We start from the raw sequence: 18,485 nt of genomic DNA, 5'->3' as shown, positions 1-18,485 counted from the left end.
GATTGATGACTAGATGGAAGGCTCCCCGTATTGGATGTCTTAAAGGGAACTTTGATGGTGCTACTAAGGGAAACTTGGGCAAAGCGAGTTGTGGAGGAGTTTTGAGAGATCATACAGGTAATATAATAGATGTTATTGCTATACCTATTGGTATCTCTAATAGTCATAAAGCTAAGGCTACTGCAACTCTATATACAATGAGGTTAGGAGTGTAAACTGGTTTTTGAAACCTTTGGATGGAAGGAGATTCCTTAAACATTATTAATATGCTTAATGGTAAAAATTTGATTACTTGGTCAATTGAAGCTAGTGTTATGGAAATTAAATCTTTAATGAATAATTTTGAAAAAGTAATTATATCTCATTCTTTCCAAGAAGGAAATGTGGTGGCTAACTGGATTGCTAACCTGGTAGTCCAAAGGGGGTATAGGATGACATGGCATGGTGATTTAAGCAAGAATGTCAATTTGAAATCCCTAATTAATTATGATACAATGCACGCGATGGAGGGAAATATTTTCTAAGATTAGCAATTTAATGATATATGGAAGTGGGGTTACAGATGTCAATGTTCTTTCCCTAAGGAAGTACATTAATGTGATTTTTATCTTGAATTTGCATGTATATGTTTTATTGCATGCCTTAGTTGTTTTAATGAATACATTGTCTTTGATTAAATCATTATTTATTCATGTTCATTTGACCTTGGCTTTTTGTAGTAAATCAAAGTCTTTGGAAATGGACAGAAAACCAAGAAAATAGGAGCCAAAAAATTGTAAGGCATGGAAGGCCAAAGCTTTTGTTTGGCAAATTCTGCAAAAGGGTAATGTCACCGCTTATCTGGAGCACCTTCATGGATGTAAACCTCATGTTACAAAGGCATTCTTCAAAAAATGGATTGAAGATAGGGTTTCCCTACATGGGGTGATTATGCATTTGACTGAAGATTTCATAGTTGAGGTGATGGGTCTGCTTAAGGAAGGCATAAAATTTAGTAAAGAAACAAGTATTTCAAGTGTTGCATTTAATAAATTCCCCAAAATAGATGAGGAGGAAAAGAATCTGGAGAAGAATGGTGATTTTTATTAACTAGGTCAAATCAAGGTTATCTGGCAGGTTGTGCTCTCTTGCATCCATGAGTATTTTATTGTAGATGGTAGAGCTAAGCATGTTCATAAATTTCATTTTGTGTTCCTTAATCACTTTAGGCACCAGAATAGGCTCTCATTTCTTTTTTATCTGAGATTTTCTTTACTCCAAAGTTTGCAAGCTCATAGGAAAAAAGAGTCTCGTCCAATATTACATGAAGGGTCAATTTTACTTATTGAGGATTACTGTAAAAATAAGGTTATTATGTCTTCCCCTCCATCTGAGAAAAAGAAGGGCTCTATTATTGAAACTTACTCTAGGAAGAGTAAGGGTGAGGAAGGGGTTAGGGGAAAAAGGAGTCTAAAGCAAGAAACTCAAGAAACCCCTCAAAAAAATGTGGAAGAGATTACTGAGTCTGATAACTCAAATAATAATGATGACAAAAATCTAGAGGAGGAGGAGAATATGGATGTGGGAGATTTTAGTTCCAATTTGGAAGGCTACTCAAGTAGTAAGGGTGAGACTGGTAAGGATGAGGAGGAAGAAAGCATTAAGAAAAAAATAGGGTCAGGTAATGTTGGTGAAGAGGAGATTAATCAAAGTGAGCATTCCTAGGGAGTGAGGGATGAAAAAGAAGAAATGGTGAAGGAAAAGGAGAACCTTACTAACAAGGATTTTGTGAATGTGAGGGAAGATACAAGGATAGAGAAGTATGAGTCAATTGGAAGGGAAGAAATGGGGAAGGAGAAGAATCGATCTACTGGTAGGGATACTGTGCTTTATTTCCTACATACTGCAAAGCTTAAAGTTGATACTTCTCTCCAAGTTGAGTCATGGATGTATAATGAATTAATGAGTTTGAAAAGAAAAGTGGAAAAGGTGCAACAAGACTAGGAAATTGACCATGCAAAGATCAGCCAAATGGAAGTTTAGGTTGGTAATATATCGGATAAGCTAAAGGAATATGAACACGAACTTTGTCTATTGATCAAAGAAAGTGGTAATAAGATGGAGCAAGTTACTTCCAACATTTTTGCAGTTGTTGCAAGTTTAGGGAATCAAACCAATGAAGAAATCATGTCTCTAGGTGGACGAAGTAAAAGAACCAGATAGAGCTCTAGGAAAAAGGCAGCCAAGGTAACTGGGGGATCTGTTGTTGATACCATCCAAAGCACTGTGAAGGTAGGCAAAGAGGTGGTGAAAATGATTAAAGAGCTGCAATAGCAACTAGTAGTGTCACTAGTATCTAGTCTCTATTTTTGTAGTGGTCCTGGTAATTAGTCGTTGATCTTGGCTATTATACTAGTTTTTGTCTGTTGTAAAAACTAGGTTCCAGGTCCTTGTAAAACTTGGGTTCATTTTATGATCTTTTTTATGGTTTTAGGTCCCTGTAAAACCTAATTTTGTAACTATTAAATTGCAGGTTTCAAGTCCTTGTAAAACCTAGTAGTGCTTCATGGTTTATCTTTTACTTTTCTGTTAATGGTTTCGAGTCCCCTTCAAAACCTATTTTTTACCTTAATCTAAAAAAATGAAACCCTAGTTGATAAAAAAGTATTAAAATAAGGGAATGAAACCATAGCTAACAAAGAGGTGCAAAAGAAAGGGAAATTAAACTTCATACCTTATAGTGTAAAAAATCCATATACTCTATATCTTTCTATTCCAAATGATGTTATCCTACTTGATGTAGTACAAGGCAAGAGAATCCCCAATGGAGATGTCCTAGCCCCTAGATATAACTACACATTAAAAAAAATGATATGCAAGATTTGATACCAATTACAACATTTTATTCATAAAATAACTGATCACATGTAATGTGTTGGGCTATTAGAACTTCCTAGTTATAGCCAAATACAATAGCAATTACAATAATAGTTTTGCAAGATCACTCAAGATCCAACCCTAAACCCTAGCTAATCTAGACCCGCACACAAGTAGAAACTTCATAGGAAGATCTAAACTTGTGATTGCAAACCCATCAAGCAATCTCCTTTTTCCCAAGCCATAGCTACTATCTCTTCTCAAAGTTCACTCCTCTTCTAGATTCTCTTCTCCAAGTTGGATAATTTCTCTTAAAGACTCAACAAGACCACTTACTTATACCCAACTAAGCCACATGTCAACCTAGTATGCTACATATTAAATAAACCCTTGCATTAAATACATGTTGAGCCACGAGTTGGCTCACAATAGAAATTAAATACACACAACCAAAGTAAATGCCAAGGTTGGCTCACACTAGAAACCAAACATAGATAACTTGGTCAAAATAGGTCCAAGACATGACCAACCATCAAAAGAACTGATTCCAAATATCAACAATCCACCAAGCATAATTGAGTTCACACAAGCATTGTCAAGCACTAGTATGTGCTAAGTCTTCCATCAACCGAGCCCCCTTATTGACTAAGCTAGTTCTTCAACACTACAACCAAACTTAACCAAGCCATGCAATATAAAATGAGATCCTAATGTATGTCGAGTACCTTCACCAACTGAATACCATCAGGACATTACTGAGTAATGCTACTCCAACCAAGCACCTCGGTTAACACTGCAAGTAGAATCTACTCAATAATGACTGAGACACACCTCTTCCTTTGACTGAGTCCTCAAACTCCAAGTTCAAAACAAACCAACATGTAGGATTGCCAACAAGTCTAGGATTCTCCTACATCAAACACCCTAGGTTCAAAAAGGTGTTCTTAATAGCTAGAAGAACTTCTTCTGGGATTTAGTACATAAATCCCAAACTGGTTCTTCACATACATATTCTCTAGGTCTTCAACTTGCACACTCTTTCCCTTGTTCCACTTTTGCTTCTCCACATCCATCCTTTGTGTGTTATAGGTTTTCTTTCCATGCTAATCTATAACCCTCTCACAATCCTTCATCTCAACTCGAAAACCAATAATCAAGTTTCTCATACCAAGTTCCTCATTCTGTAAAGGAAATAGGGAATGCTTCATATCACCTTTCTTAATAGTAATCACATTTTTGGCAAAATCATGCACAACCCTAAAATCATATGGCTAAGGTGTACCAAGAAATATGTGATAACTACTCATGTCCATAATATCACACAACACTTGATCCTTATACTACCCAATCTAAAAATCAACAAGACATTGCTCCCTCACTTCTAAAACATGTTCATCTTGCAACCAACCAATATTATAAGGAGAAGGATGTATTAATCTTCTCAAACCAAGTTTATGTACCATCTCTTTAACAACAAGGTTGTTAGTACCACCACTATCCACAATCACATTGCAAACTTTACCACCAGACTTAGAATGAGTCCTAAATAAATTACTCCTCTGACAAGATTCTAGTGTCCTCTAACCAACCAGTACTCCTCAAACTAGTAAATTATCTCCTTGCTTAAGTTGGTTGATATGATTTTCAGCCTCATTCACAATAGCTTTTATTTCACTAGACTTAAGAAATTCATAAGCTCTATGCCCTTCTTCATGACATTTGAAATAAGTACCCTTAAACTCACCTCTACATATCCTTCTCTTCTGATCAATAGGTTTTGGTTCATCTTCTACACTTGGTTTAGCCTTTGCCAAGTAGTCTTGCTTCTCATTTCCATGGGAACTTCCTTGATGTCTCCTCTTTAGCTTCTCTTCTACTCTCAAAGCATATTGATAAGAATCCTCAACCAAAATAATATTTAACATACTAATCTCATCCTAAATATTGAATCTCAAGCCATTAATATATCTACCCACCTTCTCCTTAGACAACTCTCTATACCTAGACTGAATAGTCAACTTGTAGAACTCCTCTGTACAATCTTTCAAAATCATATCTTTTTACTTTAGATTCTACAATTTCTTAAATAACTCAAGTTCATAATTAGTAGGAATGAACTTAGCCTTCAATTTAGTCTCCATCAATCTCCATCTAGTGATCTTTATTTCACCTTCCTCCTCTCTATCTTTTTCTAATTCCTTCCACCAAATTGAAGCATGTCCCTTCAGCTTAGTTTGTGCCAACCTCACTCTAAGTGGATCTCCAATATTATCTAGCTCAAAGTAGTCTTCCAATTCACCAATCTAATCAATCAGATCTTCAGGATTCAAAGTACCTAATAAATTAGAAATCTTCATCTTATGCTTCATCTTTAATTGAGATCCAAGTCTATCAAGCTAACCAACCCTATCTCCCATAGGTCTCTCCATATGATCAGTTCTATTCTTGCCACTTGATCCAACAACCTCAAAGTCTTCAACAACTTCCTCATAACTATCTTCAATACCCGCATGTTGAGGTACACCACCTGTCACACTTATGATCTTAGCAATCATATCACTCTTCATCAATGTCATCTTAGATCTTAATTTTTATTTAATCCTCTCTGATATCCTCGCTTCCATAACATCACAAAGATCTTCAATTTCTCTAGGATCCAATTTTCTTGGAACCATCTTCCAAGACTTTTTTTAAACCCTCCACAATAAATCAACTAGGTCCAATATTCAATCAAATAATCTCCACCCCAGGTCCTAGTGAAAACTACCTCACCTTTGGTGATCTGTCTACATGCTTAAGAAAATTTTTGCTCTGATACCACCTGAAACAATGCAAGGTAGGAGAATCCCCAATGGATATGTCCTAGCCCCTGTCAAATAACCACACAATGGAAAAAAAAATTAGATATGCAAGTTCAGATACCAATTACAATAATTTATTCATAGAATAACCAATTACATGTAATGTGTTAGGTTGTAAGGCCTTCCTAGTTATGACCAATACAATAGCAATTACAATAACAATTATGCAAGATCCCTCAAGATCCAATCCCAAAATCTAGCTAGTCTAGACTCACACTCTAGTATAAATCTCCAAGGACGATCTAAACTTGTGCTTGCAAGCCCACCAAGTAATCTCCTTCTTCCCAAGTTGCAACTACTAGCTCTTCTCAAAGCTCACTCCTCTTCCACATCCTCTTCTCCAAGTTGGATGATTTCTCTTAAAGACTCCACAAGACCCCTTACTTATACCCAACTAAGCCACATGTCAACCTAGCATTTTACAAGTTAAATAAACCCTTACATTAAAAACATGTTGAGCCACAAGTTAGATCATAAAAGAAATTAAATAAACACAACCAAAGTAAATGCCAATGTTGGCTCACACTATAAACTAAGCATAGATAGCTTGGTCAAAATAGGACCAAGACGTGATCGAGCATTAGAATAACTACTTCCAAATATCAAAAATCTACCAAGCATAGCTAAGTTTGCACAAGCATTGCTAAGCACCAATATGTGTTGAGTCTTCCATCAACCAAGCCCCCTAATTGACCAAGGTACTTGGTGAATACTGTAACCTAGCATAAATGAGCCATGTAGTATAAACCAAGCTCCTAGTGTACACTGAGTGTCTTTACCAACCAAGTGCCACTAGGACATGACCAAGTAATGCTACTCGAACCTAGAACCTTGATTAATATTGCAACCAAAAACTACTGAGTAATCATCATGCCAAACATCTTCCTTTGACCAAGTCCTCAAAATCCAAGGTCAAAACACACCAACATGCTAGATTGCCAACAAGTCCAGGATGCTCATGCATCACTACTTGAGAAAAATAAATTCATAAGAAACTTTTATAATACATATCCTTTTTTATCAACATTAGCTAGAACTAAGAAAAGGTGATCGAAAATGAGGAACATAATCAGGAAAATTTGAGTAAAGAGGAGGTAAACACTAATATGAAGAAGAATTCCATCAACTTCATCAAAGTAAAACTTAACAATCTTGAGAAGGAGATGACTAGTTGTAATGAAATATTGTAGACCAAGGTCAAATCCCTAAATAAGTTGTACAGTGAGATTATTACCATTATTGAGTTTGGTGTTATGTTGTCTACCTTTTGCAAGATTCAGTGAGAGATATTAGAAAGGAATTTTCTTGGAGTCACCATGGGAAGAAAAAAGTTAAAGAAAGCTAGATGACTAGCAAGGAAAACCACAAGGATGACTTGGGTATAGGAAATATCATTGATTGGATGGATGAGATCAAACAACTAGCAAAGGAGTAGGAAGCCATTAAGAAGGCCTAATATGTTTTCTAAACTATTATGTTCCTTCTTAATTTTGGTTCTAGTTTCAGGGATGATCCCTATGTTATTGGTTTAAAGAACTTGTGTTTTACATTTTTGTTCTATATCTATGACAGTAAGATGCTTTATTATTTAAACTTTAAGTTTTTTATTATCAAGGATAGTAATTACTCTATTTATACTATGTTATTGTTGAGACTTATTAGTTTTCTAAGTGTGGTACAATTTTTGATAAAAAATTCTTGAAGGTTTTGGTTCATGTGTTGGACCATGCTAATCTAGCACGTTGTTTGGTTATAATGGCCCAAGGCATTATTACCAGAACGTAACTTAATATTGTTATCTAGGTTCTGGGACCTTCCCCTACCTTCATTATCAAAATATTGGTTATCAAAATCTATGTACCAGACTTAATACACAAGGCACAACTCTCACCTACATCAAAGAAACATACACCCTAATTATCATTTTTTTGTTTTTATGATGAGTGGCCCATATTAAATGCACTATCCAAGACAATTGATTTATCTTTTTTATCTTTTCTTTTCTTGGTGTAGCCTCCAAAGTTGGACAAGTGAGGAAATATGTAGCAAAAAATATAAAAACCTAAGCACCAGTGATGTCAGGTCGCTACAACAACCATCTCAAAAATTATATGTTATAAGATGTTGATTGTTGTGAAGGGTTTTGTGACTATCTAAAATTTTAATAGAAATTTGCTAAAATCATTTTTACCTACTAGCACTTCCAATTTGATTGACACAATGGTTATGCCCATAATAAGATATATAAAAGATAATGATATTGTGGTTTATTGATGGATCTTTATCCCTCTCTATTTTTTACCCATATGTCTCTCTCTAACTTATATACTCTTCCTATCCACCTTCATATCCTTACCTATTAGAAATGCTTTAGAATAACTGAGAGGGGGGGTGAATCAGTTATTCAAGGTCCAAATATCCTATTCAAACTTTTCACTAAGTATAGTGAGCCCATTCAATCATTCATTCATCCAAGATTTAACTTTTCTAACTAGCAAGTTACTGTAAATCAACATGCAATCAGAACACACAAGAAATCAACACATAACACAGTGATTTATGTGGAAACCCAATTTGGGAAAAACCACCAGTAACATGCTACTCAATTCTCACTCTTCTGAAGTGATGCCCTATGAAAGGCCTGCCCTGTTAAATGCTTGCAGCACACTGCTAAATGTGACCTTGTTAGAGGATTTGACCACCCTGTTAGAAGTGGGCCTTGTTAGAGGACTTTAGAAAATTCACTTGGAATGCCACCCTATTAAAGGATTTTAAAATGGCTATTAAACCAACCTAAGTCCATAGGATTCTCATATATAATACAATTGCTAGAGAGTATTAGAAAATCTTTGACCTAACTTCAACATACAACTTAACTTATAAATCTCAGATCACTTCTCGACTCATTCAATTGCCTGGCCTTCAATCTCTGCAACTCTGATAGCTTGCCCTCCTTTCATGCTTAGTCTTCTTGAGTCTCTATGTTTAATATACCAATGCAAACATCTCTTCATGACCACTTGTAGAAATAGAGCCTTTGTGCTCTTCCTTCTCCTAGATGTCTTCTTCTGGACACCCTTTTAAGCACTTCGCAATTTGGCTCTTTTGACAGCAACAGCATCAGCAGCATTTTCTTCTTGGTCTATGACTCCTTAAATAGAAGTCTTGGAGTTCTTTTCCTGCTCGATTCTTCCTTCATTTAATTTTAATTTTTATGGATTAGGTAGGATTCATTACATCTAACCCATATTTTGTTTCCTCTAGAAACTTCTTGAATAATCCTCTTGAATTCACTCAAAAATAGTTTACATAGAATTCTATGCCACCAGCTCATCATCCTTATCTTCCAACTAGTTCACAAAACTCAAGGTAACCTCTTTTTCAGCTCATATTTGGCAAATCTTTGTCATTTAAAATTGTGCAGCAACTTGACACTATTGAAATACTAATGCTCAACACGTATTGTGTTGCTCGGCATCAACTATGTTTTTCCTGATGCTCAGCTCCTGAAGATCACTCGGCACACACTAGAATTTCCTATAAATCAGCTCCAATTGAGAATTTTCTCGGCTTCAACTAACTTTCTCGGCAACCACTAATGATCTTAGTTTAAGCTTTGCAGTCAACATTGTTACAACTTATTCCTCCAATATTTCTAAGTGTGACCAACCTTTGTATCTTTGAGTAAGTTATAAATACATCATTTAACCATTATCTTAACTGATCCTTGCACTTCATTACAACATCATAACTTAACCTTTCCCTTAGGTACTCTTGTTACATCTTGTTGATCAAATCCTCTTCATCAATCAACTAAGTGATAGTACTTGGATCTTATAAGTAAATGGCATTCCTACAAATAGTAGGTTTGACATCAATGACAAAACAATGATTGAAAATAGTCTTTTAACAATAATCTTCCTTCTTTGCAAAAATCTCCCTCTTTGATCTTCAACAATGACCTTTTTAATCATATTTCCAACAATCTCCCTCTTTGGTATTAATGGCAAACCAAGCTAATCAACCATCAGACTAAACTATTCAACCAAATGCTACCTAGGTTAGAATAGTAAGTAAAATGTCAAAAAGAAAATTGTGACTTCACATCTCCCTCTACTATTCTGATTGCTTCATTTATGCTTCTCCCTCTTTGTTTTTGTCACTTTTTATTGCTCATCTTCTATTTTTCTGATCAACTTTTAATTATTTCTATCAAATTCTCCCTCTCAACTTCATTTGATCAATATCTCCCTCATACTTTTGATTACCTGATCATCAGCATGTGATCAGTTTCTCACAACTTCTCCCTCTTTGACAAAAATGACAAAGACATATTAGCATCTTATCATGCAGGTGCAACTTATGCAGGTTCATTTTATTTCTCCCTCTGTCACCTTACTTGTGACTGATTTGGAACTTCAACACTTCTACTACTTTAGGCATGCATCCTAACACTAATACATTAGGGGTCAATTTGCGATGGCAGGAAAATGTTATTTTTTTTGGCTTTTTTTTTTTCAATTATAGCCTGACGATGTCACAATTGTGACATCAGGCAATGTAGGTGTCGCAATTACGACGGCGTCAGGCTATAATTGGAAAAAAAATCTCGTGTTGGTCATTCGACGGGTTTCTTCTACGGCATATCAAGTCGCGTTGTATGCCATTTCAATCATTGAAAACCTGAACTTTGAGGTGCATTGCGAGATATTTCATTCCAACTTATTCCATGTTCAAAAACCCTCAAACTTACCTACAAAACCAGAGGCTATCACATACATTATATGCATTTGGAGAAGGGTATGTGCATCGGCATTTTGCGTTATATTCATTTGGAGAAGGGTATATTATCAGGCTCTATATGTGAGAAATGTCCACAACTTAGCAATTTGTGTGGGTGGAAGTTTTATTGCTAAATGATAAATTAGTTTTATTGCTAAATGATAGGGCATCAAACTTGTGGAGGAGTTCCTTACCAAATAGATAGTGCATCAAACTTGAATTGTTGCATTTTTAAAATTACCCATCATTGCATATCCTAATTAGGGTTTATACCAAAAATTGAGTTTAGAACACAAAATAGAAAGAGTGATTTTGCTACTAACCATAGTATGACACTCAAAGCCACTGAAATTTGAAGAAAAGCCCATAGATCATGAAAAGCAAGCCAAGAGAACCCTTTCCAAGCCTCTTGGCAAAAGTAAACTATATACAAAAGCTGACTAATATCGATAATATACCATGATACGTTTAATGTAATAGCTACTCTAGCTAACCCTAAACCCACTTGGAAGATTAATAACCAACTCAGAAATGCATGAAACAATAACACGGCCAAGGCAATCCAAGCCATTACCATGACTTTTCTCTGTGCTTGAAGAAACTTTTGCATTAGGAAACCTAATGCATAGGCAGACAGATTTGGTAGCATCCAAAGTGCATATTCTCCTAATAGATTTGCTACATTCTCCTCTTGCCATAGTAGCTTCAGGATTGGAGTTGCAAAGATGTAAATAGAACTCAAGAGCACTAATGCAGCCAGTAGTATTAAACATGAACGCTGCAAATACACTCCAAGCATTTGATGTTTTCTTGCTTCAACTGCCTGATCATAGAGGGTTTATTTATTTAGAGAACAAAAATTGTAAACCTGAAACAATGTTTACAAGCTCAAATTAATCTTTATAACCATTAACTCGATGAGTGAACTTTTTGGGTTGGGTTAGGTGTTTGAGGACCTTGGAAACCATAGTAGAACCCTCGTGAAGTTGAGTCCTTGTATTTGTATATGTGAGCCATTAGTAGCCCTAAGGAACATTGTCAGTTTGGATTGCAATTTGATCTTTTGGCAAGACTGCCTAATAGTTGATAAAGAGCCCTTACCCATCTCTACATCATTCCCCTCATCCTTAGTAGGGATGAATCTTCTAAATAGTACCACATAGATTTTTCCAAGACAAACCATATGAAAAGATCAAATAAATTCCATCTAAATTAACCAAAGTAGATATATAAATCCTATTTTAACTATAAGTTTGCACATAATTATAGAAAAAGACTATATTTGTATTTCCTTCCTAAAGCCAATCAACCCTTACCTTCTACTTCCTAAAAATAGTTCTCATTACTTACTTAAGTTCTCAAACAACTTGAGACTCCTCTCTACTCAAATCCAATGAAAAGAAAAGATCTTGAATTCTTGTAAGTGACAACACACGATCTTGTGCCTACCTCTTCCTAGCATAAATATTACCAATACATGACAATTTCTTGATATGCCATTTAAACATATTGCAATTTCTTACTTCTATCATATGCTCATATGGCAGGCCTCCATCTCAGAACCATGAAGCCATGAAATGAAGCCACATTGGTTGGAACTTAAAAGGAGGATTCTTAGGAAGTACAACTCGAGTAGCATAAAACTTAATAGGCCAATTATCCAAACCCCTCCAATCAAGAACTTCAAAAACCAGATAATGTACCCAATTTTGCTGTATTACTAATCTCTGACTACTGTTTCCGATCTTCCTATCCTCTGATATTGATATTCCTATTTATTGACTATTTCCATGTCACTGTTATTCAAATTCATTTTTTATAATTTATTCATAACATCAATCACTATTTTGCATGTATATTCACCACTATCTTTCTCTCTAATGTCACTATTTTTTGCATTGCAGTAGCACTATTTGGATGCATATCTACTCACTATTTCCTTACATTGTTTGATCATTGTTTTTTCTCTTATACATATATTATTTCTACTTTTATATGGCACACATTGTTTCTACCCTTGGCCACCTCACTGCTCTTTGTTGTCTGATGGCCATCATAATATTCTTACTGTGTTTCTAGGTCTACTTTGTGTAACCAAGAGCATCATTTCATACAATCGCAGATATTGTATCTTCACCAAAAGTGTTGTACCATTATTAACAGAAAATGGTATTTGGCATTAGTGCTTGGACCCCTTAGACAAGACAGTAAATTGATGATCATTATATGGTGAATATCCTTCAAATAAAAGCTGTAAATATATCCAAGGATAGTGAATCGCCTTGCAAACACTCTAAATACCTTTAACAAAAAGGTGAAATTATCTCTCTTTCTGCCCCTCATCATTTGAGTCATGCTCTCTAATATTTATCATAGTTTTGATCTTCTTCTTCACTGAAATTAATTGTGATCATGTTGTTTTGATGTCATTAAATCTACTCATATCATTGTTGATAGCTCTTTTCTAACCTCTAATGATGATGCTCCTCTAGACAATGGTAAATGTACATCTTGTCATGTCCTATCATCTCTGAGTTTCTATAATAGTCCATCTCACTATCTCATCATCACTGTTATGGATTCCATTTGATGACATATCTATTTTTTTATTTTCAACATTTACCATTGTTCTTGATCTGTGCTCACTAAACATACATATAAAAGTGTCTCAACATTTCTTCATCACTATCCTTTAATGTCGTATTTCTTTATCACTATCCTTTAACATTGTTCCTTGACAACAGTGACTGATTTTGATGACTTCAAATTGATCTCTACTCAAGATATCTCCAATTCCTTCTCACTGTTTTTAGTCTTTTGCAGCACTTGTGTTTGTCTTTGAATGAGCACCATTTAATGACTTGGCTCTTGTCCATTAATTTTCTTTTTACTATCTTAATTGCATGATTCTTGACTGCTACTGTCCTTTAATTTTTTTATCACTATTTTGCACTAGAATTCTCATTCTTTGGGCTTTCCTTTTAGATTTCAGTATTCGTCTTTTCAACAAAAATGTTCTTGTCTTATTTTATGTAATGCTTTGCTCTTAGACAAACTTGTATCTATCTTTAAGACACGTGCCTTCCATTATCTCTTTCTTACTGCTATAATATTCATGAGACCTTATGCTCTGTTGAACATCCTTTTGACTAAGTTGTCATGACCATCACTTTTTTTTCAAAATTCTATAGTGGTAAATATCATTTAGGACCTAATATTCATGTAAAATCCCTCTCAGTCACAATATTTTCCATGGATGTCTAGATCAACCTAATCATCCTACATTTGATGTAAGATGCCATTCTTACCCAACTACCAATAGTAAGTTTACCAAAATCATAAAGATTTGCTTTGCAAGCAATGCAGCCTAGATAGATCTTCATTTATAATATGAAAGTTAATAAAAATGGAAAACTGTTATAAGAACTCCTATACTGGAAACATTTGTGTAAAAATGTAATTCATCTGCTTCGTATCTTCTCTAACAGCTATCGCATTCTTTCGATGTTTTCATCAGTGCCCTTGATATTGTCTTCATTTCTTAGTTTCTTTCCTTTTGTCATGACTCTTCATAATGCTTCTCCTAACTACTCTTATCATCTTCAAGATCTCTGTAATATAAAAGACCTTGCTTGTCATAGTAGTGACATCTATTGAGCATCACTATCTTTTATTAATATCTCACGCATCTCTAAGAGATGTGTACTATCTTAAAGCACTGTTGATATCATTGTTACATTGAATATCACTGTTATCTATCACATTTTTTTCATTCTAAACATCAACACCAGAATGTACCCCTTGAGACTCGGGTTCTTTAGAAGCAGAAGCATTAGCATCAACTCCAGCAACTAGCTCCACAATTAGCAACCCTTCTTCTTGATGTTTCACAATATCATCACTCCAAGATAGGATCTCAATTGATGATTGAACTATGGTTGGAGATTCCTACTTTTCCACCAGGTGCATCTCAACCTCTTCAATTATATCTTGTTGCACAGGAGTTTCAAAATTTTCAAGTCTTTTTTTCACTAGAATCAACCTTACCTAAGTGGCATCCATCTTCCTTAAGTGGTTCATTCGTTTCCTTTGGTTTTTCTGAAGACTCTGGTTTCTCTACTTCACCATGTTCCTCAGTAGCACTTGGACGAATGGTTGGCATATCAGTGGCTACAGAATTTGAGGCCTCTTCAATCATGGCTCTCTCATCTAATTGAGCCTTAGCAGAAATCTCATCAAGTGATGAAGCACATACCTATGACAGACCATTCAATATCATTCTTTAGAAAAAGCATAACCTTAATTTACATTGAAATTAACTGTAATAAAGTTAGAACAAAAGTGAATATAACATATTTGAGAGCATTTGGCATCCCCAGATTTTCATAACAAAAAATGAATTGTCTCTTAACATATGAACATAACTCTCCTGTACTAAATGATAATTGTGTGGTTTATTTTATTTAATAATTATAATTATCGATAGGAAAAATTGATAAAATTTTCTGGGAAAATTTTGCTAAAAGTCTTAGATGATACTCATCAATGGCAAGTTAAAGCAATGTAAAGTTCTTTTCCTGCAACACATATAACAACAATGTAAACTTATCTTGAAACTTCTTTTCCTGCAACACATATAACAGAAATTATAAGTGCTTGCAAGGTATATACTTATGAATAAATATTACATCCTAATTTAAATGTATGAAAACACTTTTCATTCCTTTTAAGCTTCATTCATCTCGAGGTGCAATTCACAAACTCAAGAATAGTGGCTTTTGTTCTTCAGGATACCTTTAGGGGAAGAGTATGTGAATGCCCCCTTGTGTCTGGAGTCCAATTTAGAGGAGATGGATATTTACACTACTAAGGTTTGTTGAATCTAATTTTGAATAACATTGCTTGCTATTGTATCATCATAGAAATGAAAGCAAATGATTTAAGAGTTAAAAGAACAAAATGGATTTTTTGAAAAGGCTTTAGAAACTTTCAAGCAAATACTATTGCTAACGATTTATTGCTGCTCTATTTTGGTATTTGATGATTGTCCATGCTTAAACATTTAATGTCATTAAGGTTATATGAATGGATTCTTTGACTTAGAACACTATCATCTTCAAAATCCCATATGAAATCTATATGACCATTTCATTTCTTCAATATGCCCTATGGATGTCGCTATCTAACTTTATATCTTTTAATTGCATATTATAACTAATTTATGTGCTTTTCATGACTATGTTTGACTCATATAATTGTGATCTCTCTAGCACTATGATGTCATTTAATATGTCTTGCTAAAGCTTGTCAATTTTGTTCCTTTTGCCATGTCATGTAATATGTCTTGCCTTGTAGCTTATATGTTTTGAAATTGCTGTTAGGCCTTGTAGCTTGTATAATTTGATTGCTAGAGAGCTTCTACAGCTAAGCAAGAAGACTGTTGCACGAGTTATAGCTAGGCACTCAGGTATGAAAATTGTATATTTTTTAATCTAATGTATATTTTAACTAGACTTGTAGCTTATATGTTTTGAAATTGCTATTAGGCCTTGTAGTTTGTATAATTTGATTGCTAGAGAGCTTCTATAGCAAAGCAAGAAGGTCGTTGCACAAGTTATAGCTGCGCACTCGAGTATGAAAATTGTATATTTTTTAATCTAATGTATATTTTAACTAGACTTTTAGCTTATATGTTTTGAAATTTCTTTTAGTGGCTTAATGTTGTAAGGTCTCTTGAAATAAGACCTTCAGGTGGTTGCTCAAAGTTTTACAAATAATCTTATCCACAAATTTTCCTAGAGCAATTAAATGAATGTTATAAAAGGTGATTGGGTTAAATGTCTTAGAAATAAAGTCAAAGAAAGTATTTTTAAAATATTAAATTATTTAGCTAGGTCTAAGAAGATTTGTGTACTTTCGATAGTTTTTCTTAGTTTGTGAAAGTTGTAGACCAAAATTTTTATAGCCTAATTTTTGCTTCCTACAAAGAATAATCATGTAAGATAATATAAGTGAAGAACAAAACAGGGAGACAATCACTAGATTGTGGTCTAACTTGAAAAGAAAAGGTGATGGAAAATATTATTGTCCTTGCAAAATTTGTAAGGGCTTAAACCGTAGAAGACTGCTAATCAAAACAGTTAAGAGACATTGTAGGGATAATGGTCACATTGAAGGGGGGCATGACTATCATCCACCGGTAAGTCATTCATTATATCATTTTAACAATTTATATACATATGAAATCACTTGATGATGAGTTGATGATCATGGTTTATTTATCTTAATCAATTTTATATAGGTTGATCTCCCCAGGGAAGTAGATGATATGAACCACAAAAATCCGAAGAATGTGGTTTTTGAAGTGGAGGAACATGGAGGTGCAAATATCCAAGGTGAAGATAATGATCCCATGGAAGATGACGATCATGCACCAGAAAACACAATTGAAGATGATGGTATAAATGCATTGATCCATGACACATTTAGTCCAAGCATATCTAATCATGATGATGATGATAGCCTCGATGTATCTCTACTTGAGAAGGCATATGAGCCCCTATACAAAGACTCCCAAACAACTCTTCTCTCTACTATATTATTGTTGTTGAACTTCGAGGTTATGAATGGTTTATCCAACATAACAATGTCACGTATGTTAAGGTATGTCATATATTTCTTTATAGTTAACAAAGGGTGAATAATGTACCACTAATATTGTTTATATTAACAACTTATATTTTTTGTTGTAGATTGATAGGAAAGTTTTTGTTACCATCATTAAATATTCTACCTCACTCATATCGAGAATTATCTACTGTTATGAAAGATATTGGAATAGAGTATCAAGCAATACATGCTTGTCCCAATGATCATATTATATATTATAAAGAACATGAATTTGCAACACAATGCCCTGTATGTCATACGAGTAGTTATCGAACAGATCGACTAACAAAAAAGGTGTCTCAAAAGGTTCTTTGTTACATCCCCATTATTCCATGGATGCGACAATTATTCAGGTGTAGTAGCTTGGCTCAATTTATGGATTATCATGCATGCAATAGAAGTTGAGATGACATTATTTGAATCCCTACGGATGGTTCGGCATTTATGTACATAGAGGAAAAGTGGCAACACTTCAAAGAAGAACCTCGTAATCTCAAGCTTTCATTGGCAGTGGACAGTGTCAATCCATTTGGAGAGATGAGATATGTTTACTCGGTGTGGCCTATTTTTGTTATTAACAATAACATTCCTTCGTGGATGTCAATAAAGAGGGAGCACATTATGTTGGCAATGATTATTCTAGGTATCTTATCATTTGATAGTTATTAATTTACATGTACTTACAAATCTTGCAGTAAAATAGTCACAACAATTATGTAATGTTACTATTCATTCAAGTAGGTAAATATCAAGTTAAAGATATGAATGTATATATTGAGCCTCTTATCGATGAGTTGGTGGAGTTATGGAACGGTGTCACTATGTATGACGTGTCTAGACCAATAAGACAAAGATAATTTCAATTCCATGCAATACTTGCATGGACAATACATGATGCCCCAGGGCTAACACATTTTTGTGGTATGTTATAGTGAATTCAAGTTGCGCATGATAATTCTAATTATAAAAATCAACATATTTAATAATCCAATTATATCATTATCCTGTAGGTCTTCAAACAAAGGAAAAATTTGCATGTCCAGTTTGTGGTCCAAAGATGAAATCTAGTCATTCAAAAAGTTTAGGAAAGCAGGTGTTTGATGAATGTAGACACTTCCTCCACAAGAATCATAAGTATCAAAGTACGGAAAAACATCTTTTCAATGGAAAGAAGAGACTACATCAAAGCCACGAAGAATAATAGCTCGCCTATGGAAGTTGGAATATAATAGAATTAATCGTCGAGGTAATGTCATTCCACCTAATGGTTTATGTTTGTAATTTATATATTTCTATTGTGATTTTTGTTTACTAATT

The 18,485-nt window shown here is 34.4% G+C and overlaps 1 pseudogene; it reads left to right on the top strand.

Moving 5' to 3' along the window:
• The first annotated feature begins 1,353 nt into the window (after window positions 1–1,353).
• Window positions 1,354–18,485, top strand: part of LOC149576460 (AP-1 complex subunit mu-2-like) — a 29,099-nt pseudogene continuing 11,967 nt past the window's right edge.

This window comes from Cupressus sempervirens, chromosome 1 (assembly GCF_028749045.1).
Source record: "Cupressus sempervirens isolate cs-2001-9-10 chromosome 1, ASM2874904v1, whole genome shotgun sequence".
Lineage (NCBI taxonomy): Eukaryota > Viridiplantae > Streptophyta > Pinopsida > Cupressales > Cupressaceae > Cupressus > Cupressus sempervirens.
This window is presented reverse-complemented; position numbering and strand designations above follow the sequence as displayed.